The sequence below is a fragment of the Arachis hypogaea genome, chromosome 12 (genome assembly GCF_003086295.3).
Source record: "Arachis hypogaea cultivar Tifrunner chromosome 12, arahy.Tifrunner.gnm2.J5K5, whole genome shotgun sequence".
NCBI lineage: Eukaryota > Viridiplantae > Streptophyta > Magnoliopsida > Fabales > Fabaceae > Arachis > Arachis hypogaea.
In genome coordinates this window covers 33,861,653-33,881,239 of record NC_092047.1, presented here as the reverse complement: position 1 = coordinate 33,881,239, position 19,587 = coordinate 33,861,653, and positions in this window count along the sequence as shown.

Below are 19,587 nucleotides of genomic sequence, written 5' to 3'. Positions count from 1 at the left end.
GGTTTACTCTAATTTTGATGAATTTTTTTCTGCAATCGGAACTTTTTTTTACCTAAAATTCATGTTAGACCATTGCTTTCGACCAAAGGCTCTTTCACTTATTATCATTCTATGACTGTTAATTTTCTAAGTGGTTATGATTTACTTGGACGAACATTGAATCTGTTCTGTTCTATTTTGTTAAAGTAATTTGTAATTCAATTTGAGCTATTTGTTTGATAATTATTTACAACTTTCATTGTTAGGTATAAGACTGTAGTATCTCATTATAGTGTGAAGAAATAAGCTTCGTCTCTATAAAGAGTAACTTTGAAGTGTGACTGTAAACTAGCCAGACTCTTAAAAATTTTTGTTCTTAGCTTGAAATCTCTTTTGCACCTTTTCAATGACAAAATAATCAAATTTTCTTGTACAAATATTTGATTTCATATTTTCAAGTCAATTTTTCCTGTAAGCCATCTTGTCTAAATTGTTTTCTTATGCAGGGCTAGCTTAGCTTAGCTGCTTCTGTATGCAAAAATCTGCATTGCCATGTAAAATATTAACAATTATGTATGCGTTGTTTGCACAATTTAAACTGAATTTCCCATGCATCGTCTAGGAAAATGAAGTTAGAGGAAGAAAGAATTGAGGCCGAGAAAAGATGGGTAATCTTTTTTCCCTTCTAATCCTTACTTGGATAGAATGTGTCTCTGTTAATATGAAATGAAGGTTTCCATTTTTAAGTAGGAGTAGGTGGTAACAAACCTCTGCTAGTAAGCTTTACATATAAACCTGGTGTTACGAAAATCTTGCTGTCTTTCTAACTTTTAACTCCATATTAGTTTTTATTCCGAAAATCCATTTCATTTTCATATATTATTGTCTTCAATGCTGGAAAATTTACAACTACTTTGATACTTCTTCATTATCAGTATAGTTTTCCCCCTCCCATATGATTATTGTATACATTCCTCAGTATCTGAGTTTCTAGTTCTGCAAGTAAAAGAGGAGGCACAACAACTTGCTCAAATTTTTGAAATAGTTGGGGATTTCAAGGTAAAGCAGAAAGCTGGTAAAGAAAAACTAACTTTTGAAAGGTAAGGCTTGTTCTATGCAATTTTGAGCTGTTGATTTATGCTCTATATGAATTATGCTTCTAAATTTGCTTGCTATTCAGTGTTACAGCTCAAGATCTCGTTGACATTATCAAGGCGCAGCTTCATAGGTACCATCTGTCTGATGTACACAAGTCTTTCTCTTTGAGAATTAGGAGTACCAACTAGTCTTACGTAACCTAAACTTGATTACATTGATTCTCTTGCAATTGTATCTGTTCTGTTCTCAAAACAACTACTTGTGAATATCTGTTTCTAGCAAGTTTAAATTTCAGATATATATATATATAATTCATCATTATCAATCTCTATATTAATCAATTAGCTACATGTTTCTGTTAGTTTATTTTTATTATTATGATGGCATCTATCTTCAGTTAATCTCGTGTGGCTCTAATCTTTCTTTAATCAATCAAGCCTAGCTATTCAAATTAGTTAAGAAATGAATTTGCACATGCACCCTTTAAACTCTATTTCTACTCTGTTCTCTACAAGCCTAGCTCACACATGTTTAACATTTTGGATGAGATTTTTTTAAAAAAATAGTTTTACTCTGCAGAACGAATAGCATAACGAATGTAAAAAAGATTGTGGATCCCAGATATTTCTGGGAGGACTTGATATTTTTTGGTTTTTTAGAAGTTAATACTCTGAATGGTCCTAAATTTTTTAGACGTTAGAATGATGTATGCAATATTTAAGTGGGAATGGCTTTTCCAAGTTACAATTTTAATTGTTTATATAACTTCTGTTTGTGACTATAATGTAGTACTATGCTACCTTTAGTCATTGAGACTCTAAATATGCAACACTTAATGTTATGATAAGGCAAAAAAATAGATAATTTTACTTATGAATTAATTTAATAGGTTGATTGATTACAACCTTGGACAATAGGGATTGCAGATATTCTGAGAACTTTCCATAATTTTATCGTTTTCCGAAACTCTTTTCGTGTTCTTACTCTTGAGAAGCTTAGATTGGTGATTGTATAGTATTGTCACTTTCGTGTATTCAGATTATAACTTATTTATATGCTATTTTCTTTGGTTCATTTTCAGGTGGAGCCTCTTGTGAAAATGGTACCCACTAGCATGGCCAAAGAATTCGCTGGTAAATGCATGATGAAAATGATATGACATTTGGGATATCATCAAGAATGGCTGGCCTTGTTTTAACCACTTTGTCTGTGCATTTATGTAAAAATTTCAATGAAATTTTGATAATTAACTTAGTACTATTGTCTTTGTTCTTGATACATTGTAAAAACCAAACATCATATTTGGTTCTATTGCTAATATCAAATACTGGTTATTTTGAAATACTATAAATGTTTGGATATAAGTTAGATGAAAACTAGATGAAAAATTATATTTATTTTGTAAGAAATCAGGTTTATTTTGTAATAGAAAAATCTAAAAAAAATTATTTTACCTTACTGACGGATTTACAGTCGGATTTTCCATCTGTATTCAGAGTTTGGAAAGCTTTTCCAAGGCTCCAATTACTGATGGAAAATCTATCGAAAAATTTGACGCTACATACTAACAGAAAATCTGTCGAAAAATCAGACGGTTTAAGCGAAATGGAGGTCACGATTACCGAGGGAAGATCTGTTGGTAACAAAAAAATCTGTCGGTAAATTAACGACAGAAAATCTATCAAAAAATTTGACGGTTTTTAAGCGAAAGAGGGGACCATTATCGAGGGAAATACTGTCAATAACGGAGAAAAATCTGTCGGTAAATTATCGACGGAAAAAAAATCGTCGGTAAGTAATTTCCGACGAGGCTTTTACAGAGGGACAAAATCCGTCAGTAATTTCGTCGGTAATCCATCTGTAATGAAGACCAAATATGTCTGTAAATTCATCTGTAATAAACAATTTTTTGGTTGTGATATTTAATTAAGAGTTTATTAGCATGAGTAGTTAAATCATCTATGATGATATGCAAATCTTCTTTAGACGAGTCAAAGTAATCTATCTCATCAAGTTGTTCATGTCTAGCTATGAAACACATTTGAGCTTCATGTTTAGATTCATCTTCATCATCCAAATTGTTTTCGAGGAATTCCGATGAAGCCATTAGCACCTTCTTCTATTCTCTATTCGTCTTATTCTCTTTCTTGAGCTTAGGACAATCGAATTTGTAGTGGCCAGCCTCCTTGTAATGATGACAAATGACTTTACTGAGTTATTTCTTGTATTTCTTTGAGCATGAACTTCTACTCTTGTCTTTGTTCTTCATCAAGTTTTCCAATCTCCTAGCCAAAGAACAAGTTTGTCATTGGATAAACTATCATTAAAACTTCTGCCAATGATTCAATTTTGGATTTTAAAGGAACTCCTTTGCTAGCAATTTTCTTCTCAACTTATTATAGGTCATTTTGTTAAAATTATTGCTTTCGTCTACGACTGTACATTTTGTTTTCCATTCTTTTGTCATACTCCTTAGTATTTTCCTCGCAAAAACCTGTTCAGTATGATTCATTTTCATAGTATCCAAGCTGTTTATCATAATTAAGAATCTCTCAAATATTTCATCGATGCGTCCTCCTTCCTTCATAGAGAATATTTTATACTCCTTTCTAAGCATATATTCTTGTCTAACTTTACATGTTTTATGCCTTCATGGGTGATTTGGAGTTTATCCCAAATCTCTTTTTCTATTTTGCATCTTAACACCTTTTGAAATTCCTCAAAGCTAATGGCACAGTGCATCATGTTAATAGCCTTGGCATTGAGCTCGACTTTCTTCTTATCTTCATTATTCCACTCGATTTCTTCCATTGGAACTACTTTACCTTCAGCATTGGTCTCTGTTGGAACATCTGGACCATTCACAATTATTTTTCAGATATTATAGTCCATGAACTGTACGTGTAAGACTCCACATTTTTGGAAATTAAAGCGTAAGTTATTTATAACTTATTATATTTGTTGATAATTTTATTTAAAGAGAATTATTTTTTCTAAAAGTAATTAAATTAAATTTTTATGATACTTTGAGTTTAAAATCCATTAGGATTTATAAAACTTTCTAAAATAATTGAGTATTTTCATATTAGGGATTTAAAGTATTAGTAATTGAAAATAATGAGAATTTTATACAATCTAAATTGAATAATTAAAATTTTTAATTAATTTTATGAACTAAAAAAAATTTATTTATTTATCTCTAATTTTAAATTAAAGTACTTAATTAAAAATAATTTGTAAGTTAAAAAAATAAATAGTATTCTTAAATTTAATTATATTAAAATAAATTTGGTTTTTGATTAATACTCTACTCAAACCCTAATTTTCAAATCAAAACCCTAATTTTTACCTAACCCTAACTCACCACCGACATCTCTTTCCCTTTACCCCACCCAAACACACATGCAACACACACTAACGGAGGGGGGAAAGAAGAGCGAATGAAAGGAAAAAGAGAGAAAGGGGACTGAGGTAGAAGAAGAGGAAGGAGGGGGAGCTACTGCCGTGCTGTCACGTCCAGCTCATCGTCGCACCGCCACCGCACCACATCACCGTCGAGAGAAGAACCGTGAGGGAGGGATGCGATCCCATGGCCTGGAGAGGATCCCGCTGCTGCGATGCCAGAAACGCAAGTCAGGGCCGAGAATGGGGAGACATCGTGGAGATGCCGTCATTGTTCCTTCGTCGCCGTCGTTGATGGAGGACGCCGCTGAGGAGAGGAGCCCAACACCGTTGCCAAAGCTCTCTTATCGTTGCCGAGCTGTAACCGCCATTGAAGAGCTCGCAAAGAAGGACAAACATGGTGGTGGTGGACTGTTTTTGCCACCCATGCTGCTGTCACTGTTGAGCTACTGCTGGAGCTGTCAGGAGTCACTGCCACTGCCATTGGGTCTGAATGGAAGAGAGGAGGTGATGGTGGTGGATGTTGGTGTTGTTTCAAAGCCAGTGTGTCACCCCCAGAGCTTCTTGCCGCTGTTCTGCCTGCCAAATGTCATCACCGGAGCTGCAGCTGCTCCGTTCTTTGGATTCTTCTTTAAATATAGTAGGTTGTCTTACTCCAAAACTCTTATAGTCACTGTTCTGTTATATATTACTGAGATTTTTGCGACATTAGTATCTCAGGATTGAGTTACTGTTGTTGTTTGGTGCTTCTATGGCTATCGCTATTATAGGAAATGGTCAGATTTGATGCCGCTAATTTTGGACCAAGAGAAAAGGGTTTTTTGACACGTTTGGCTTTGTGGGTTTCGACTAACTGAGATACATTTTTTTTAAATTTATTTTTTATTACAAAATTATTATAACTAGATTTGATGTGAAAAATATATTTCTGTGATTATGTGAGTCTTATGAATGTGATTGTTTGCTTGATAGAATTATTGGTTGTTTGAGTGGTGTATGGTTGTTAATAAAAATAAATTTGGAAATTTAATTTGATTGAGTATTATGAAAAGTGATTTTCTTGGTTTTGGAGTTGAATTGATATTGAAAAATAAATTTATACTAAAAATGGTTGAAATTAGAAGTGGTTTGAGATTTTAATGATTTAATATTTAATATTTGAATTGGTTTGATTATGAAATGATTTGATACTGAAAAAGGTTGAGAAGAGTTTGATAAATGGTTTGGTTGGGACCCTTGAAAGATGGTAGAAGTTTGAGTTTTACAGGGGATGCTATCGAAATTTTTATAAAAATTGGAGGCTTCATTTGAAATGGTTATTTAGAAAGATTTGGATTTAAGGGTTATATGATTTGATTTTGAGTTATTAAGAAAAGGATTACGTTTTGAGTTTGATTTATTTAGAAAAGAATGCATTATATTTTGAGTTTCGATTTTTGATGAACAAAATGGGAGGTGTGATGAGGAAGAGTGTGATAATAAGGAATGATGATGATTGAATTTGAATGAAGGATTATGCAGATTGATTTAAAGTATAATTTTTGAATGAATTGAATGATATTGAAAATGGATTCGAAAATAAAATTTGAATCTGATTGAGATATATGTAACCGGGTAAGAGGCAGTGACATTGTCTACTTGCTCCGGATAAAAGTTCGAGACACTGGGTAAGAGGCAAGGGTTGAGTTTTGTCACCACTTACTCTGGATTGAGAATTCTAACACCGCCTGGGTAAGAGGCAAGGGGTGAGGTGGTCCCCTAGCTCCGGGTACGCGAGTAAGATGCAAGGGTTACGGTTTGGTCTCACTTGCTCCGTGTTTGGTGTTCCTGTCTAGGGTTTGCTACTAGACATGTTGGGTTTTGCTATATAACCGACAGATGAGACTCATTGACCATAGGAAAGATATGCATCATATGCATTTGTATACTTTATTTGGGTTTGAATTTATTTTGGTTTGCCTAATTGCTTAATTATTATTAACTCATATCTGAGCCATTTGCTATAACTGCTATCTATACCTGTACTTTTCTTGTCTGTTTGCCTGTGTTAATTTTTGAGAGATCCCTTTGACGGGAGGAAGAGGTGTTGATAGTTGTTTTTGGTGTGGTACTTTTGAGGTTGACTATTGGTGATAAGTTGATGATAGTGTTGATTGATTATGTGATGGGCTGGAGGCCATGATTGGTTTCTGATTGAGCTTTAGTTAAGTATGAAAAATCAAGCTGATTTAGCATAGATTAATTAACCTATGCTTGGAACAGGTTGGTCATTCATACAGTCTAGGAAACTTTTGAGATTTTTCTTATAAGAAAAGAAAGGTTTTAGATTTTGAATAATTAACTGATTTCTTTTAAAAATGTTTTGGATTTTTTGATGTAAAACTGTTGGTTTTTAAAAGATTCATAAGACGAGCGATGATCACTGTGCTTGAAAACATTTTCTTTTTAAATATATACTTATGAAAATTTTAAAAATTCGTGGTGAGACCTTGTGGTCAGGTTCTCACCCCTACAACTTTATCTTTTCAGGAATCGGATTAAGAAGCTTATGAAGAGTTTAATTGCATTTTGCTTATACAGTATTTGTTATATTAGCTTAGTTATTATTTATTTATCCCTCGCTATTATTATTGTATCGTGTAAAGAGCGTTAGGAGACATGATGGTTATATTTGTAAGTTATTGTGTGTGTGTGTGTGTATTTGAGTACTTGTGATTAGTTTGTAAGTATGTATGAGCGTTTTCAAACAAAAAGTATTTTCAGTTTTTAAAAGAATAGTTTATACGGTCTTGAGTTTTACAAAGGCTCATATTTTATTATTAAGTATATGGGAGTCATCATAATACCCCTTACTATTAGAGTGGTGCAACCGGAAACGTGACATTCTGGTAGTAAGGGTGTTACAGTATGGATATTCTCATTCTCTCCCTTCAGTAGGTATAGTTTTTGCCATTGAAGAATGGTAGTCTGTTGTTTGACTACCCTTTGGTGAGAGTGTAAGCAACTATATTTGCTCCCATATTGGCCATTTAGATCTTTTCTCCAAATTGTTAGACTTGATGCCTAAGATCTTGGCTCTTGATACCAACTAAAAATTTTTAATGGCCTAAGAAAGGGTTGAATATATGGCCACTTTTAACTTTTTAAATATTAAGATAGAAAAACAAATTCGAGCTATTGATTCTGCAAAGTTTGATTTAGTGATTATGCATGAGACAATTTATTTTTGTCTTATAACGTGCAAAATAAAAATAGAGCAGAGAAGAAAATATTGTACCACCATATATCCTGGTTTAGTCACTTTGTGTAATGTGATCTACATCTAATCTCCACCACAACTATGGTTGAATTTTTACAATCTTTTTCAAAGATTACAAACACCAATTCACTATCATTCTTGGATATAATGCTTGATCTGCTCTCCTTGTGGCTACTTTTTCTACATTTTCTTGGAGGCCATTTATCCTTGGTTGTACTACTTGAATCAGCAATTTTGATTTTATCTTTGGCTCCAAGTTTCATCCTTTTTTCTTTATCAGTTTGATGAGTAGAGACACCAAATGTCTCGAGGCTTTTACCTAAAAATGCTTGATCATAGTGCAGCAACTATAAGCCTTTATGAGTGTCTTTGTTAGATCAAATTTAGTAACAATCCTTTATTTTTTTCATTGTCCAAAAAGAGTGATTTGCTGAAAAATCTAGACCCATTTTGTCCATACCAAAAGTAATGTGGGACTTTACTAAAATACACTTCATCAAATAAACATTTGGGCTTTCAAACCCAACCAAATACAATATGTTTGTCATCATCAATTTAAATAATATTGTTTGCTAGAAGTGCGGTGGAACAGATTATGCAAGAGATTATTTCTCTTTTATTTCATATTGTAGATCAACACAGAGAAAGGAAAAAAAAGTGATACAACCATATATCCTGATTCAGCCTTTATGTACAATGAAACTTATATCTATTCTCAACCACAATTCTTGGTAAAATTTTCACTATAACTGATATAATTGACTCAATTATAGTCACCAATTCTAATTAATTAAAATCCTACCGATTCACTATCTTAGGCTCACAATCTTTGAAGAAAAGAAGACTCAACTGCAAACAAGAAGACCATGAGTTGGATAGAATTGTAATTGCAGTGATTTGAATTGGATCTGAAGTGGCATTTTGGGAGTTAAGAGTAGTATATAACCCCAAGTGAACACTTCAGAAAGGAACTTTACTAGACTTCTTTTTGCACTCTTATTTTGTACTTTTTACTTTTGATTCTTCTCTGTAAGCTATGAGTGGCTAATTCCCATTCATTGGGGTCAAAATCTATTGTAATGTGATGGATCAGTAGCAATTTATTTTCAACTTCAATTCTTCTTTTATTGCTTATTTAGGAAGAATATTCGTTCTTCATTGCAATGATTCAAATATCTTGAGAAAGAATTTGAATCTAATTGAATTCTATGAGGATTTGAGAAAGGAATCATAGAATTGATGCTTGAAGTTCTTCCTCCCAATTGATGTGAATTTGGGTTTGAGATTGATATGTGACATATAATCAATCCATGACTTGATTCTTGAAATTATGTGGCTCTAAATCAGAGACCAACCTTCATATCTTCTCATGAGCAATTAGATCAAGAGATTGGAAATTGATCAAGTTAAGAGAAATCAAATCACCAAGAGATTGGAGTTTGATTACTTATGATTTACCAAGAGATCAATAATTGAATGATTGAAGTAGAGATGAAACCCAATTTAATCCAGAGAATTCAATATCTCTAAAACCCCAATGATTCCCCTTTCATTCTCTTAATTCCCGTTCTTTGATTTCATTTGCTTAATGCTCTTTTACATTGTTGTGTTTATCATCTTGCAGTTAAATATTCCTGCAATTTAGATTCCCAGCTTTTACATTCTGTCATCTTTACTTTCTATCTTTTTATTTTTCAGAAATTTATCTTTCTAGTCATTTAATTTTCTACTCTTTACATTCAAAGTCATTTACAACTTTTGATTACTTCTCCCTCAAGTCATTTATATTTCATGCTTGTTTCATTAATTGTTCATCATCAAACTATGAATTGTCTAACTAGATTACTCAATCAGTCATTGCTTGCTTAATTCCTTAATCCTTGTGGATCGACACTCATTCACCATGAGTTTTACTACTTGATACGACCTGGTGTACTTGCCGGTAGTTATGCGATATTGTAAAAGCCTGTATTACTTATCTGCTATTTGTCCTACTTGCTGTAATTGTATCCTATCTGCGTTTTCTTTTCCTATCTTGTATGTCTTTGCAACTGAGAGATCCCTCATGCTGGTGAAGGTGACGCTGAGGATAGTTTCACTGGTGAATAAGAGGCTTGGTGAGACAGACAGTGCAGAGTTAGATTAGAATTAGAATTTCCTTACATAGATTACCGATATTACTGGTTTAAAATTAATTTTTAAGTTTGAATATGAGTGCCAAAGTTCTAGGAATGCCTATGGCTTTTCTGGAACCTTATATATTATCTACGTGGGTACCTTTACTATATTGAGAACCTCCGGTTCTCATTTTATACATGGTGTTGTTTTTCAGATGCAGATCGAGAGGAACCTCATTGAGCGTCTGGATATTCCCTGTGCAAGCGAAGATCTAGTTTTGGGGTTGTTATATTTTGTATATAAGCTATGTATATACGTAGATATATTCTCTACCTGTATATTTTATATTTTGTCCCTCTTATAGTTTGATTAAAGTGAAACAGGTGTTTTGTTTTATGTTTTGGGATACCTTTGGCTTATATATATATACTCTGGTCGGTCTTAGCATCGTAGGTCAAGTTTGGAGCTTTATATCTGTATTTTGAAACTCTAATCTGTATATATATGTTTTTACCCTTCTTTCGATCTTATTTATCCGTTTCACGTTTATCCGGACGAGTGTGACGCAATTGTATGGTCTTGGTTTTGCTTATCTTTTTCCTTCAAAGCTCCTAATTAAACTATTCTTCACATATATCTATGTATGTATTTTGTTTTTAAAGTTCATAGTGCCTTACCACCTTTGGTTGACGTCCTAGGAGTAAGGCTCTGAGTGGTAGGGTGTTACATTATAGTATCAGAGCAGTTCGTTTCTATAGAGCCTGAGGGATGGACTAACTATGCTTCTGAGCATACTCTGGGTGTGTGTATATGCTAATTAGGATATCTAATTGATATATGTAGTATACTTGTTCACGAACATACATTTGGGACTTTGAAGTACTAAACTTGAGATATCGAGACTCATCACCTTGATATCAATTGTTTGGTGTGAACAGGAACTAAATAGCGTCTCATGGGCGCGGTCGTGGATGAGGTTGAGGTCGAGGACGGAGGGGCAACAAGGTAACCGTACCGGTAGGTAGTCTGACTGACTTCGTAGCTGTGATGGGGAACATAGCTACTGCCATTAATGCTGCAGCTATTGCAACCAATCGAGTAGTGGATAGGATGAGACAACAAGCTGGAGATAACAATGAAGGTGATAATGGACATGATGGGGGGGTAATATTTTGAATGCAGTGGTACCAATGAAGATAGCGAGTTTTCTGGAGTTATTTAACATGGGCGGCCAAGTAATGGGAGAAAGCTCGAGAAGGACTGTGGTGGCAAGGAGTGATCGCCAGGAATCGTACAAAAAGAAAAAGGGAAAGAAGATCACACTAAGGAGACAGAATTTCAAAAGGAAGGGTTATGTTTCCCTACATCATCAGGACCAGAGCAACGATTAAAGGAATGACAACCGTAAGGAGCATGGTATAGAAGAGCAGACTGGTACTCACTCAGAGGATTCGACTTGCCTGGGATATAGAAGGTATCATCCGAGCAAGCCGTGTAGGGCCGGACTAGGCGTATGTTACAAGTGCGGGGAATCCGGGCATATGTCTTGGAATTGTCCACACAGAAAAGGCTGGGACGCAACTAAATCCGATTCTCAAACCCGAGGTAAATGTGAACTAGTAGTTGAATTTTTAACTACTTTTCATAATATTGGTATGTAGCATTCATTCGTAACGCATGACTAAGTTGTGAGAATTGTGAATTCTAAATGAATGATCAACCTATGACTTCCAAGTGTTGAGTCAGAGCGATATTTGGTTAACATAGAAGAGTGGCTAGGTTCTTGAAGGATAATAATCAGAGTGATGCAGTGGAAGCGTGTTAGATTGTGTTAAAATGTTCAATTGATTTATGTCTACGGGATCAGAAGTGTCGATAGTCGCAGAGAATTATTATTTGAAATTTAGTTATAGTAAATTGCAAGAAAGAGGAATGACACGAATTTAACTTTTAGCTGCTAATTGGTTAGATGGCAAGAGAGGTTGAGTTTGCGATAGACTTGGTGTCGGGAGCCGGACCAGTTTTGATTGCATTACATAAGATGACCCCGTTATAATCGGCAGAACTTATAATCTAGTTGGAGGGAGAAGTAAAAAAGAAGTCCGTTCGACCAAGTGTTTCCCTGTCAGGAGCACTGGTTATGTCGGTGAAGAATGAATTGATCATCTTCCCAATTGTATTTCTTACTTGCATGAATATTGTCTCTTCCGGGATGAGCCTGAGCTTGTCTTGGTATAATCATGTAATCCTTGAATCTTGGGAACTTGCGGTGAGTAGAGTTTCTCTCCTTTGCAAATCCTATTCTTCTAAAATCAGCTAAGACTTACCTGATTCTATATGCCTTGTTCTTTCTATCAAAGGTTTTTTTTTTTGAATTCCTTTCTTGATATGCACTTTAATTCTTCTCCTTGTGCATTTTGTTATTTTCTAAGACTTGGTTTGATCACCATACAAGACATCCTTCTGTTTTCTAGCAAACATCGTTTGTGTTATTTGATTGCCTCTCAGCTTAATATCTTTTCAAAAATTAACTTGAGCTTAGTTAGCATCTTGTACAACTCCTAAGTATAACCATCAAGACATTTGTTCCTTAGAGCAAGACTTCTGAACACAGGAGATGAAGGGTGTAAGTATGCGACATCAAAAGGAGTTTTTGAGATTTAATTCTTTCCGATTGCCTGTGATTAAGTTGACTCACAAGGATGCACTGTTCTTATGGACGCCTAACCGTGAATAGAGTTTTCAAACACTCGTGTTACTAGAACTTAATGAACTAATTAAGGGTTACTGTGATGCATCATTGAAGGGCTTAGAATGCGTGCTGCTGAAACATCGTGATGCAATGACGGACACCCTGAGCAAAAAGTTCTTGAGTGATTCTTGGATGTTAATTCAGGAGGAAGAAATGTTAAGTGAGTTGGAGTCCTAAGTTGGGTGTTGAGAAAGTGGATGGAGGTGTCAGACTGAACCAAATACAAATTACAAGAGATTGTAAGGTCGAGAATTTAGGGAGCGCAGCAAGATGATAAAGAGCTACCAAGGATGTTAAAGTCTGTTGAATAGGGGAATTAAGAAGAGATCAAGGGAGACAGGGAAGGAATTTGAAGGTATAAAGAGAGGATTTTGTGCCGAATGTCGGAAGTTTGAGACGAAAACTACTGTCTGAAGCTCACAAGAAAGGATTTTTTGAATTTACCCTGAAATTACTAAGACGTACTATGAATCAAAGAGGATATTTTGAGTGGCCAAAAATGAAGGATGACATGGCGACGCATCTGATTGAGTGTTTGACGCATGAAAAGGTGAAGATTGAGCACCAGAAGCTATCCAGAATGCTGCAATGTTTGGGGATTCCACAATGAAAGTGGGAAGGTATGGCTACGAATTTTGTAAGGAATTTTTTGGAGTCTGGGACAGGATTTGATGTCGTTAGGTAATCGCATATTGAGTGATGAAGTCCACTTACCTTTTGCCTACTGAAGTGAACTATTCATTGAAGAAATTGGCGAGACTATACATCAGAAAGATAGTAAGGTTGCACGGTGCGTGAATCACCTCTATATTGAAATGAAACTAGAGAATCAAGCATCATAGGCCCCAAAGCGATAACTGAGATGATGGTACAGAATTTCTAGATCCACAAACTAACCGGGAAGTGCATCAGGTCGTACCAAGTAATACCTCGGGTGAGTGAGGGTCGATCCCACGAGGATTGATGGACTGAGAAACAATGGTCAAATGAATAACTTAGTCAGGCAAGCAGAAAGTGATGTTTTAGAGTTCAAAAGCATTAAACAGTAATTCAGAGGGTAGAGAATGCAAACAGTAGAATTGGTATGAAATATATGAAAGAACACAATTAAGTTATCGGAGATGTTTATTCTTCCGGATTAAGTTTTCTTACCAACTAATTTAATAATGCAAGATTCATTTCATGGCAAACTGTCAATGACTAAACCCTAATGTCTTGGTCACTTAATTTCGATTAGAGGGTTTAAGTTCAATTCTAGTTTACAGCCACAAAAACCCTAATTACCCAGATATAAGAGGATTATATGTCACATATCCCGTTAAGTCTAAGTAATTAGCAATTTAAGAGAAATTTACTTTCAAGTTGTTGTTAAAGTGAGATAACTCTTCCAAGAATCACAAGAGTGCATATAGAATAAGGTTTATTCTTCCGATCTACCCAGATTCATAAGATGAAGAACAAAAGTAATCCTTGAAACTAAATCAATACATTAATTGAAATAAAAAAACAAAATTCTTAATCCATTGAAATAAACAGAGCTATTAACCTTAACCGAGGAGGTTTAGTGGCTCATGACTCAGAGAGCAAACTACGGTTCAGAAAATGTGAATAGTGCGGAAGTGAGAAGATCCCCCCCCGGAAGTGTGAATCTTTTTTCTTTTATATCTAACCTAATTTGATTTCAAACTAAAAGAAAATAATAAATTCTAAATCTAAAAGATTTTGTTTGTAATTAAAAATAACTAAAACAAAATAAAATAGAGTAATTAAAGCTAAATCCAACTAAAAATGCTCCTTAGATGAGGTTATAATCTGGATCCTTGGCGCTAAATGCCAAGCTTGGCGTTTAGTGCCTCCATGAGCAGAAGCTCCTGTTGCGTTCTGAGTTGCTGGAGCTAAACGCCAGCCGTGCGTTTAGCCCCCTAGTGGATAGCTTCCAAATCTTCTCTTTTTTTGCACAAAACTCTGCCAAACTGATCCAAACTTCACCTGAAATAATTAAAACACCAAAACAACTCAAAGAAGCATCCAAAGAGGCTTAAAACTCTAGAATTAAATTAAAATTCAACACTTTCTAACTAAAAATGGACATAAAATAATGGAAAGATGCTCACGCATCACAACACCAAATTTGAACTGTTGCTTGTCCTCAAGATACTAAAAACAATATAGGACTGAAAAGAAAAATTGCCCAAGACTTGAGTGTTCATTTAAGCTTGTATCCAATTACTGAGGGGAGCGATTCTGAATAGATTTGACATCTCACTATCATTTGTAGCTTAGAAATATTGATATCCTTCAGAATTAGAACCCGAATGATATTATGGATTATCTTCCTACTTAATCTCTAATTGATCCTTGAACACAGCTTTTTCTTTTCTTTTCTATGGTGCTTTGCACCTTGAACCTAGCCGTGACTCTTAGTGTTTTGTTCTCAAGTTTAACTTGGCACAAAAATACCATAAGCACTTGACTGGGGAACTCTTTGAGTTCTAATTTTTCTCTCTCCTAGTCATTGTGTTCAGAGCCTTTGGCATACTCTGTAATTGCACTTGGTCTCGACTCTTAGTGCTCTGTCTCAAGGGTTACTTGACACATTCACACCACAAGCATATGGTTAGGAAAACAACTCTTTGAGCTTTTAATCATATTTGGCCCTCCTAACTATTGATGCTTAGAGCCCTGGACCTTGCTTTTTATTTTTCTTTTTCTTTTTGTTTTGATTCAAGGATCAATTTCTCATTGAGTTTAGAGAATCCATAATACTTCTCTAAGTTCCTGTGCCTCAGGAATCAATATTCTTAACTTCACTATCAAACATGCACTGTTCAACTCATACATTCAGAATCATAAATAGTACCACCACATCAAAGTAATCAGAATAACTCATAATATATAACTCAAGTCTCATGCATTTTACTACTTCTTTTTTTTTTATTTTGATTTTTCAAGCTCAATGAGCAATAAATGAGACATTTTCTAAATTAAATATAAAATATCAAACTAAATAACTTAACTAGAAAAGCAATAAATACTACTTTAATCATGCAAAGGCTTTCAGACAAAAAATAGAAAATAAGATAAAACACTAAGAAATAGAAAATAAAATAAGCAGAAGATAATGAAACTCAAACACCTCAGTATTGGTGGCTGCTACTCCCTCCCGAGAATCTTCTCTGGTGCCTCAGCTCCTCCAACTCCTGCCTCTGACTCTGTTGTTCTTCCACTAACCAATGAATGAGGGCGGAGTGGTCCTGATGCTCTATCCTTAGCTGGTCAACAGCAGATGCTAACTGCCCAATAGATACTGTCAGCTAATCCAAGTCATTGCGCGGAGGGAAGTAATATCCCTGAGGCATCTCAGGCTGCTCTTGCTGAGGAGGGAGAACTGGCTCCTGAGGCAGTTCTTGTCCAGGATCCTTGGCATACTCTATATCCCTCCTAGTGATTAGCCTGTCGACATCAATAGGAGTGTCTCTATTAATGTGGACTCGGGCGGCCTCACATAGGCAGAAGATAAGGTGAGGGAAGGCCAATTTAGCAGAGGTGGAAGCATTCTCAGCTATTCTGTATAACTCCTGAGGGATCACCCGATGCACTTCCACCTCATTACCAAGTATGATGCAGTGAATTATCACGACTTGGTCAACAGTAACCTCAGACCAGTTACTCGTAGGGATGATGGAGTGCTGAATGAACTCCAACCATCCCCGAGCAATTGGCCTCAGATCATGCCTGCCCAGCTGGTATGGCTGACCACTAGCATCCCTCCTCCACTGTGCTCCGGGGAGGCATATATCTGTGAGGATCTAGTCTAGTTTCTGGTCAGTATTGACCCTCTGAGTGTAAGAGTGAAGGTCATCTCTGGATGGTGGTTGCTGCAGTATCTCTCTCGCCCTCTCTGGGTTCACGCCTTGGAGATGCTTGTAAGTCACCCAAGCGTTGGTGTAGAACTCCTTGACCATCAACACACCCACATCAGTCGCGGGGTTGCATAGCACTTGCCAACCCCTCCTCAGAATCTGTTCCTGGATCTCCGGATACTCATCTAGCTACAGATCAAAGCGGACCTCCGGGATCACTTTCTTTTGCTCACTACTTTATTAAAGTGATTCTCGTGGGTCTTGGAGAAAATCTGGGTGAAATCATATGGACCGGATGTAGGAGCTTTTTCCTTTCTCTTTCTTGAGGAGGATTCACCAGTTCTGGGTACCATGTGAAATATCAGAAGAAAGAAAAGCGGAGCATCGTAACACCAAACTTAAAGGTTTTGTGCATCCTCGAGCAAAGAAAAAGAGCAGGGAAAGAAGAAATGAACGGGGAAAAGGGGGCGATGAAGGTGGTGAAAGTGAAAAGGGATAGTGGTTTGATGGTGGAGGAGGGTGGTGGGTTACGGTTAGTTAGTGGAAGGGAAAATTAAAGGAAGTGTAAAAGTGAAGTAAAAATGAGGAATAGTGTAAGGAGATAGGGGGTGGTAGTAAGTGAATTGGGTGAATTGTAGTGTGGTAAAAAGGGTGGAAAAAGTGGGGTATATATAGAGGGTGAGGGGTTATACACGGTTATGGTAGGAAGGGTGGGAGTTAAATGAAAATGAATGTGGGTAATTGTGATAGGGGTAAGTGAATATGGGGAAGAGGGATGTGGAAGGATTGATGGGATATGATAGGTTGATGGGAGGTATGGTTGGGAATTGGGTGTATGAATGTGGATGGTATAGTGGATAAGAGGAAGAGAGAGAGAGAGAGAGAGAGAGAGAGAGAGAGAGAGAGTGGGGGGGTATGACTTTGAATAGTTGAAAGGGAGGGGTTGGGGGGTAACTGTTGGCACGGTCAAGAGGCTTCTTTAAATTTTGAAACTTCACATTACTGGTGCTAAATGCCAGCCCCAGTGTTTAGCATCCCAACAGTGGTACTGCTCATGCCCTCTAGGGTGTTAAACGCCACCCCTAGCGTTTAACGTCAGAATTGGAACCCCTCTTTTTTCTTTTGAGGAACGAGGCTTGGTGTTAAACGCCCAGCTGGCGTTTAGTGCCCTATGAGGTAAGATTTGCCTTGAGAATTGTGCCCCTCATGGGTGTTAAACTCCCACCTGGCGTTTAACATCAGCTTCTACTTGCCAACCCAGGCGCTAAACGCCCAACTTGGCTTTTAGTGCCTAAGCACTCGAGTGGACCTTGCTCCAGGGTGTTCTGTTTCTCCTTCAAAGTCCTCTTGTCCCTGTTCTATATACTTTGCATGCCCACAAATAAGATTAAACCAAGGAAAACTATGAATAAAAATCATAAGTAAAGAAAAATAAAACTAAAAAAAAAACCAAAGGATACTCATGGTTGGGTTGCCTTCGAGCAAGTGCTTCTTTACCGTCACTAGCTTGACGGCCAGCTCCACTAAGGAGGGGTGGTCATGGGCCCTCATGTGCTCTCATGGATTAACTCAATATGCTCAAGAGAGAGGATCCTGCTTACTATATGAGGCAGGATTAGACTTTTACTAAATACCACCTTCATTCCTGGTGAGAAATCATCAGTGGGGATCTTCTTATTCCTCCAATCCCGAGGTACCTTCTTCTTGGGACCTTCTTCCTTGGTGGATGATGCACACCCAACACCAAACTTAGGTTTGATATTAGGGGGAATCGTATTGATTGCCACCAAAGAAGACTTGAGCTGTAAGCTCTGCTTTACCTCAGTCAAAGATCCTTGTAGACTTGGATTGGTAAGTTCACTCTTCATGTAAGTGCCTCCTTCATCAGAGTGATGTAAAGGTCTAAAAACCTTGAATACCAAGTAGTTCTCATGCATCCTCAAAACCAATTTCTCTGCCTCTACATCAATCAGAGCTCTTTCAGCAGCTAGGAATAGTCTTCCCAGGATGATAGAGTCATTTTCATCTTCTCCTGTGTCAAGAACCACAAAATCTACAGGGAGGAAGAATTTTCCTACCTTAACCAAGATATTTTCAACTATTTCATGTGCATATTTCAGAGACTTGTCTGCTATTTGTAAGGCTACCCTTGTTGGTTGTGCCTCTTGAATTTGCAGCTTCTTCATCACAGACAAGGACATTAAATTAATGCTTGCACCAAGATCACATAGGGCCTTGTCAAAGGTGATACTCCTAATAGTGTATGGAATCTAAAAGCTCCCTGGATCTGGCATCTTCCTTGGCAAGTTTTTCTGAATTATTGCACTGCATTCCTTGGTCAAGACCACTGTCTCATCTCCCTTGAAGGTCTTCTTCTTAGAACGTAGGTCTTTCATGAACTTAACATAGGGAGGCATTTGCTCCAAAACCTCAACAAAAGGAATATTGATTTGCATCTTTCTGAAAACTTCTAAGAACTGTGAGAATTGCTCGTCCTTGGTCTCCTTTTGCAGCTTCTGGGCGTGTACTTTGATGCCCTTACTCTTCTCTGGGACTTCTGTTTTCTCTGACCCCTTAACAACTTGTACTTCCTCCTCTATCATTGGCTCACTTGCCACTGTGATGGACTTGAACTCTTCTCTTAGATTAGGCACTGTGTCACTAGGAAGAGTGTTCGGAGGCGTCTCAGGTATTTGCTTACTCAACTGACCCACTTGTATCTCCAAGTTCCGAAGTGAAGCTCTGATCTCCTGCATAAAATAGTTAGTGTTCTTGGAGAGTTCTGCAACTATAGAGGCTAGGTCAGGAGTACTTTGAGATTGGGTGGATGCTTGCTGTGGCTGAGAGGCTTGGAATTGACGATTGTTAAAGTTATTCTAATTAAAACTGCCCTAAGAATTATTGAAGTTTGGTTGCCTTTGAGATTGGTCTCTCCACCCAAAATTAGTATGATTCCTCCACCTTAATTATATGTCTTGGAAAATGAATCATTGTTGGGATTTCTAGAAGCATTACCCATGAAATTAACCTGTTCAGAAGTATACTGACCATAGTCATAATTCTCACCTTGAGGGAAGCCACCACTTATATCATAAGAATGGTCTTAAGTACTGACG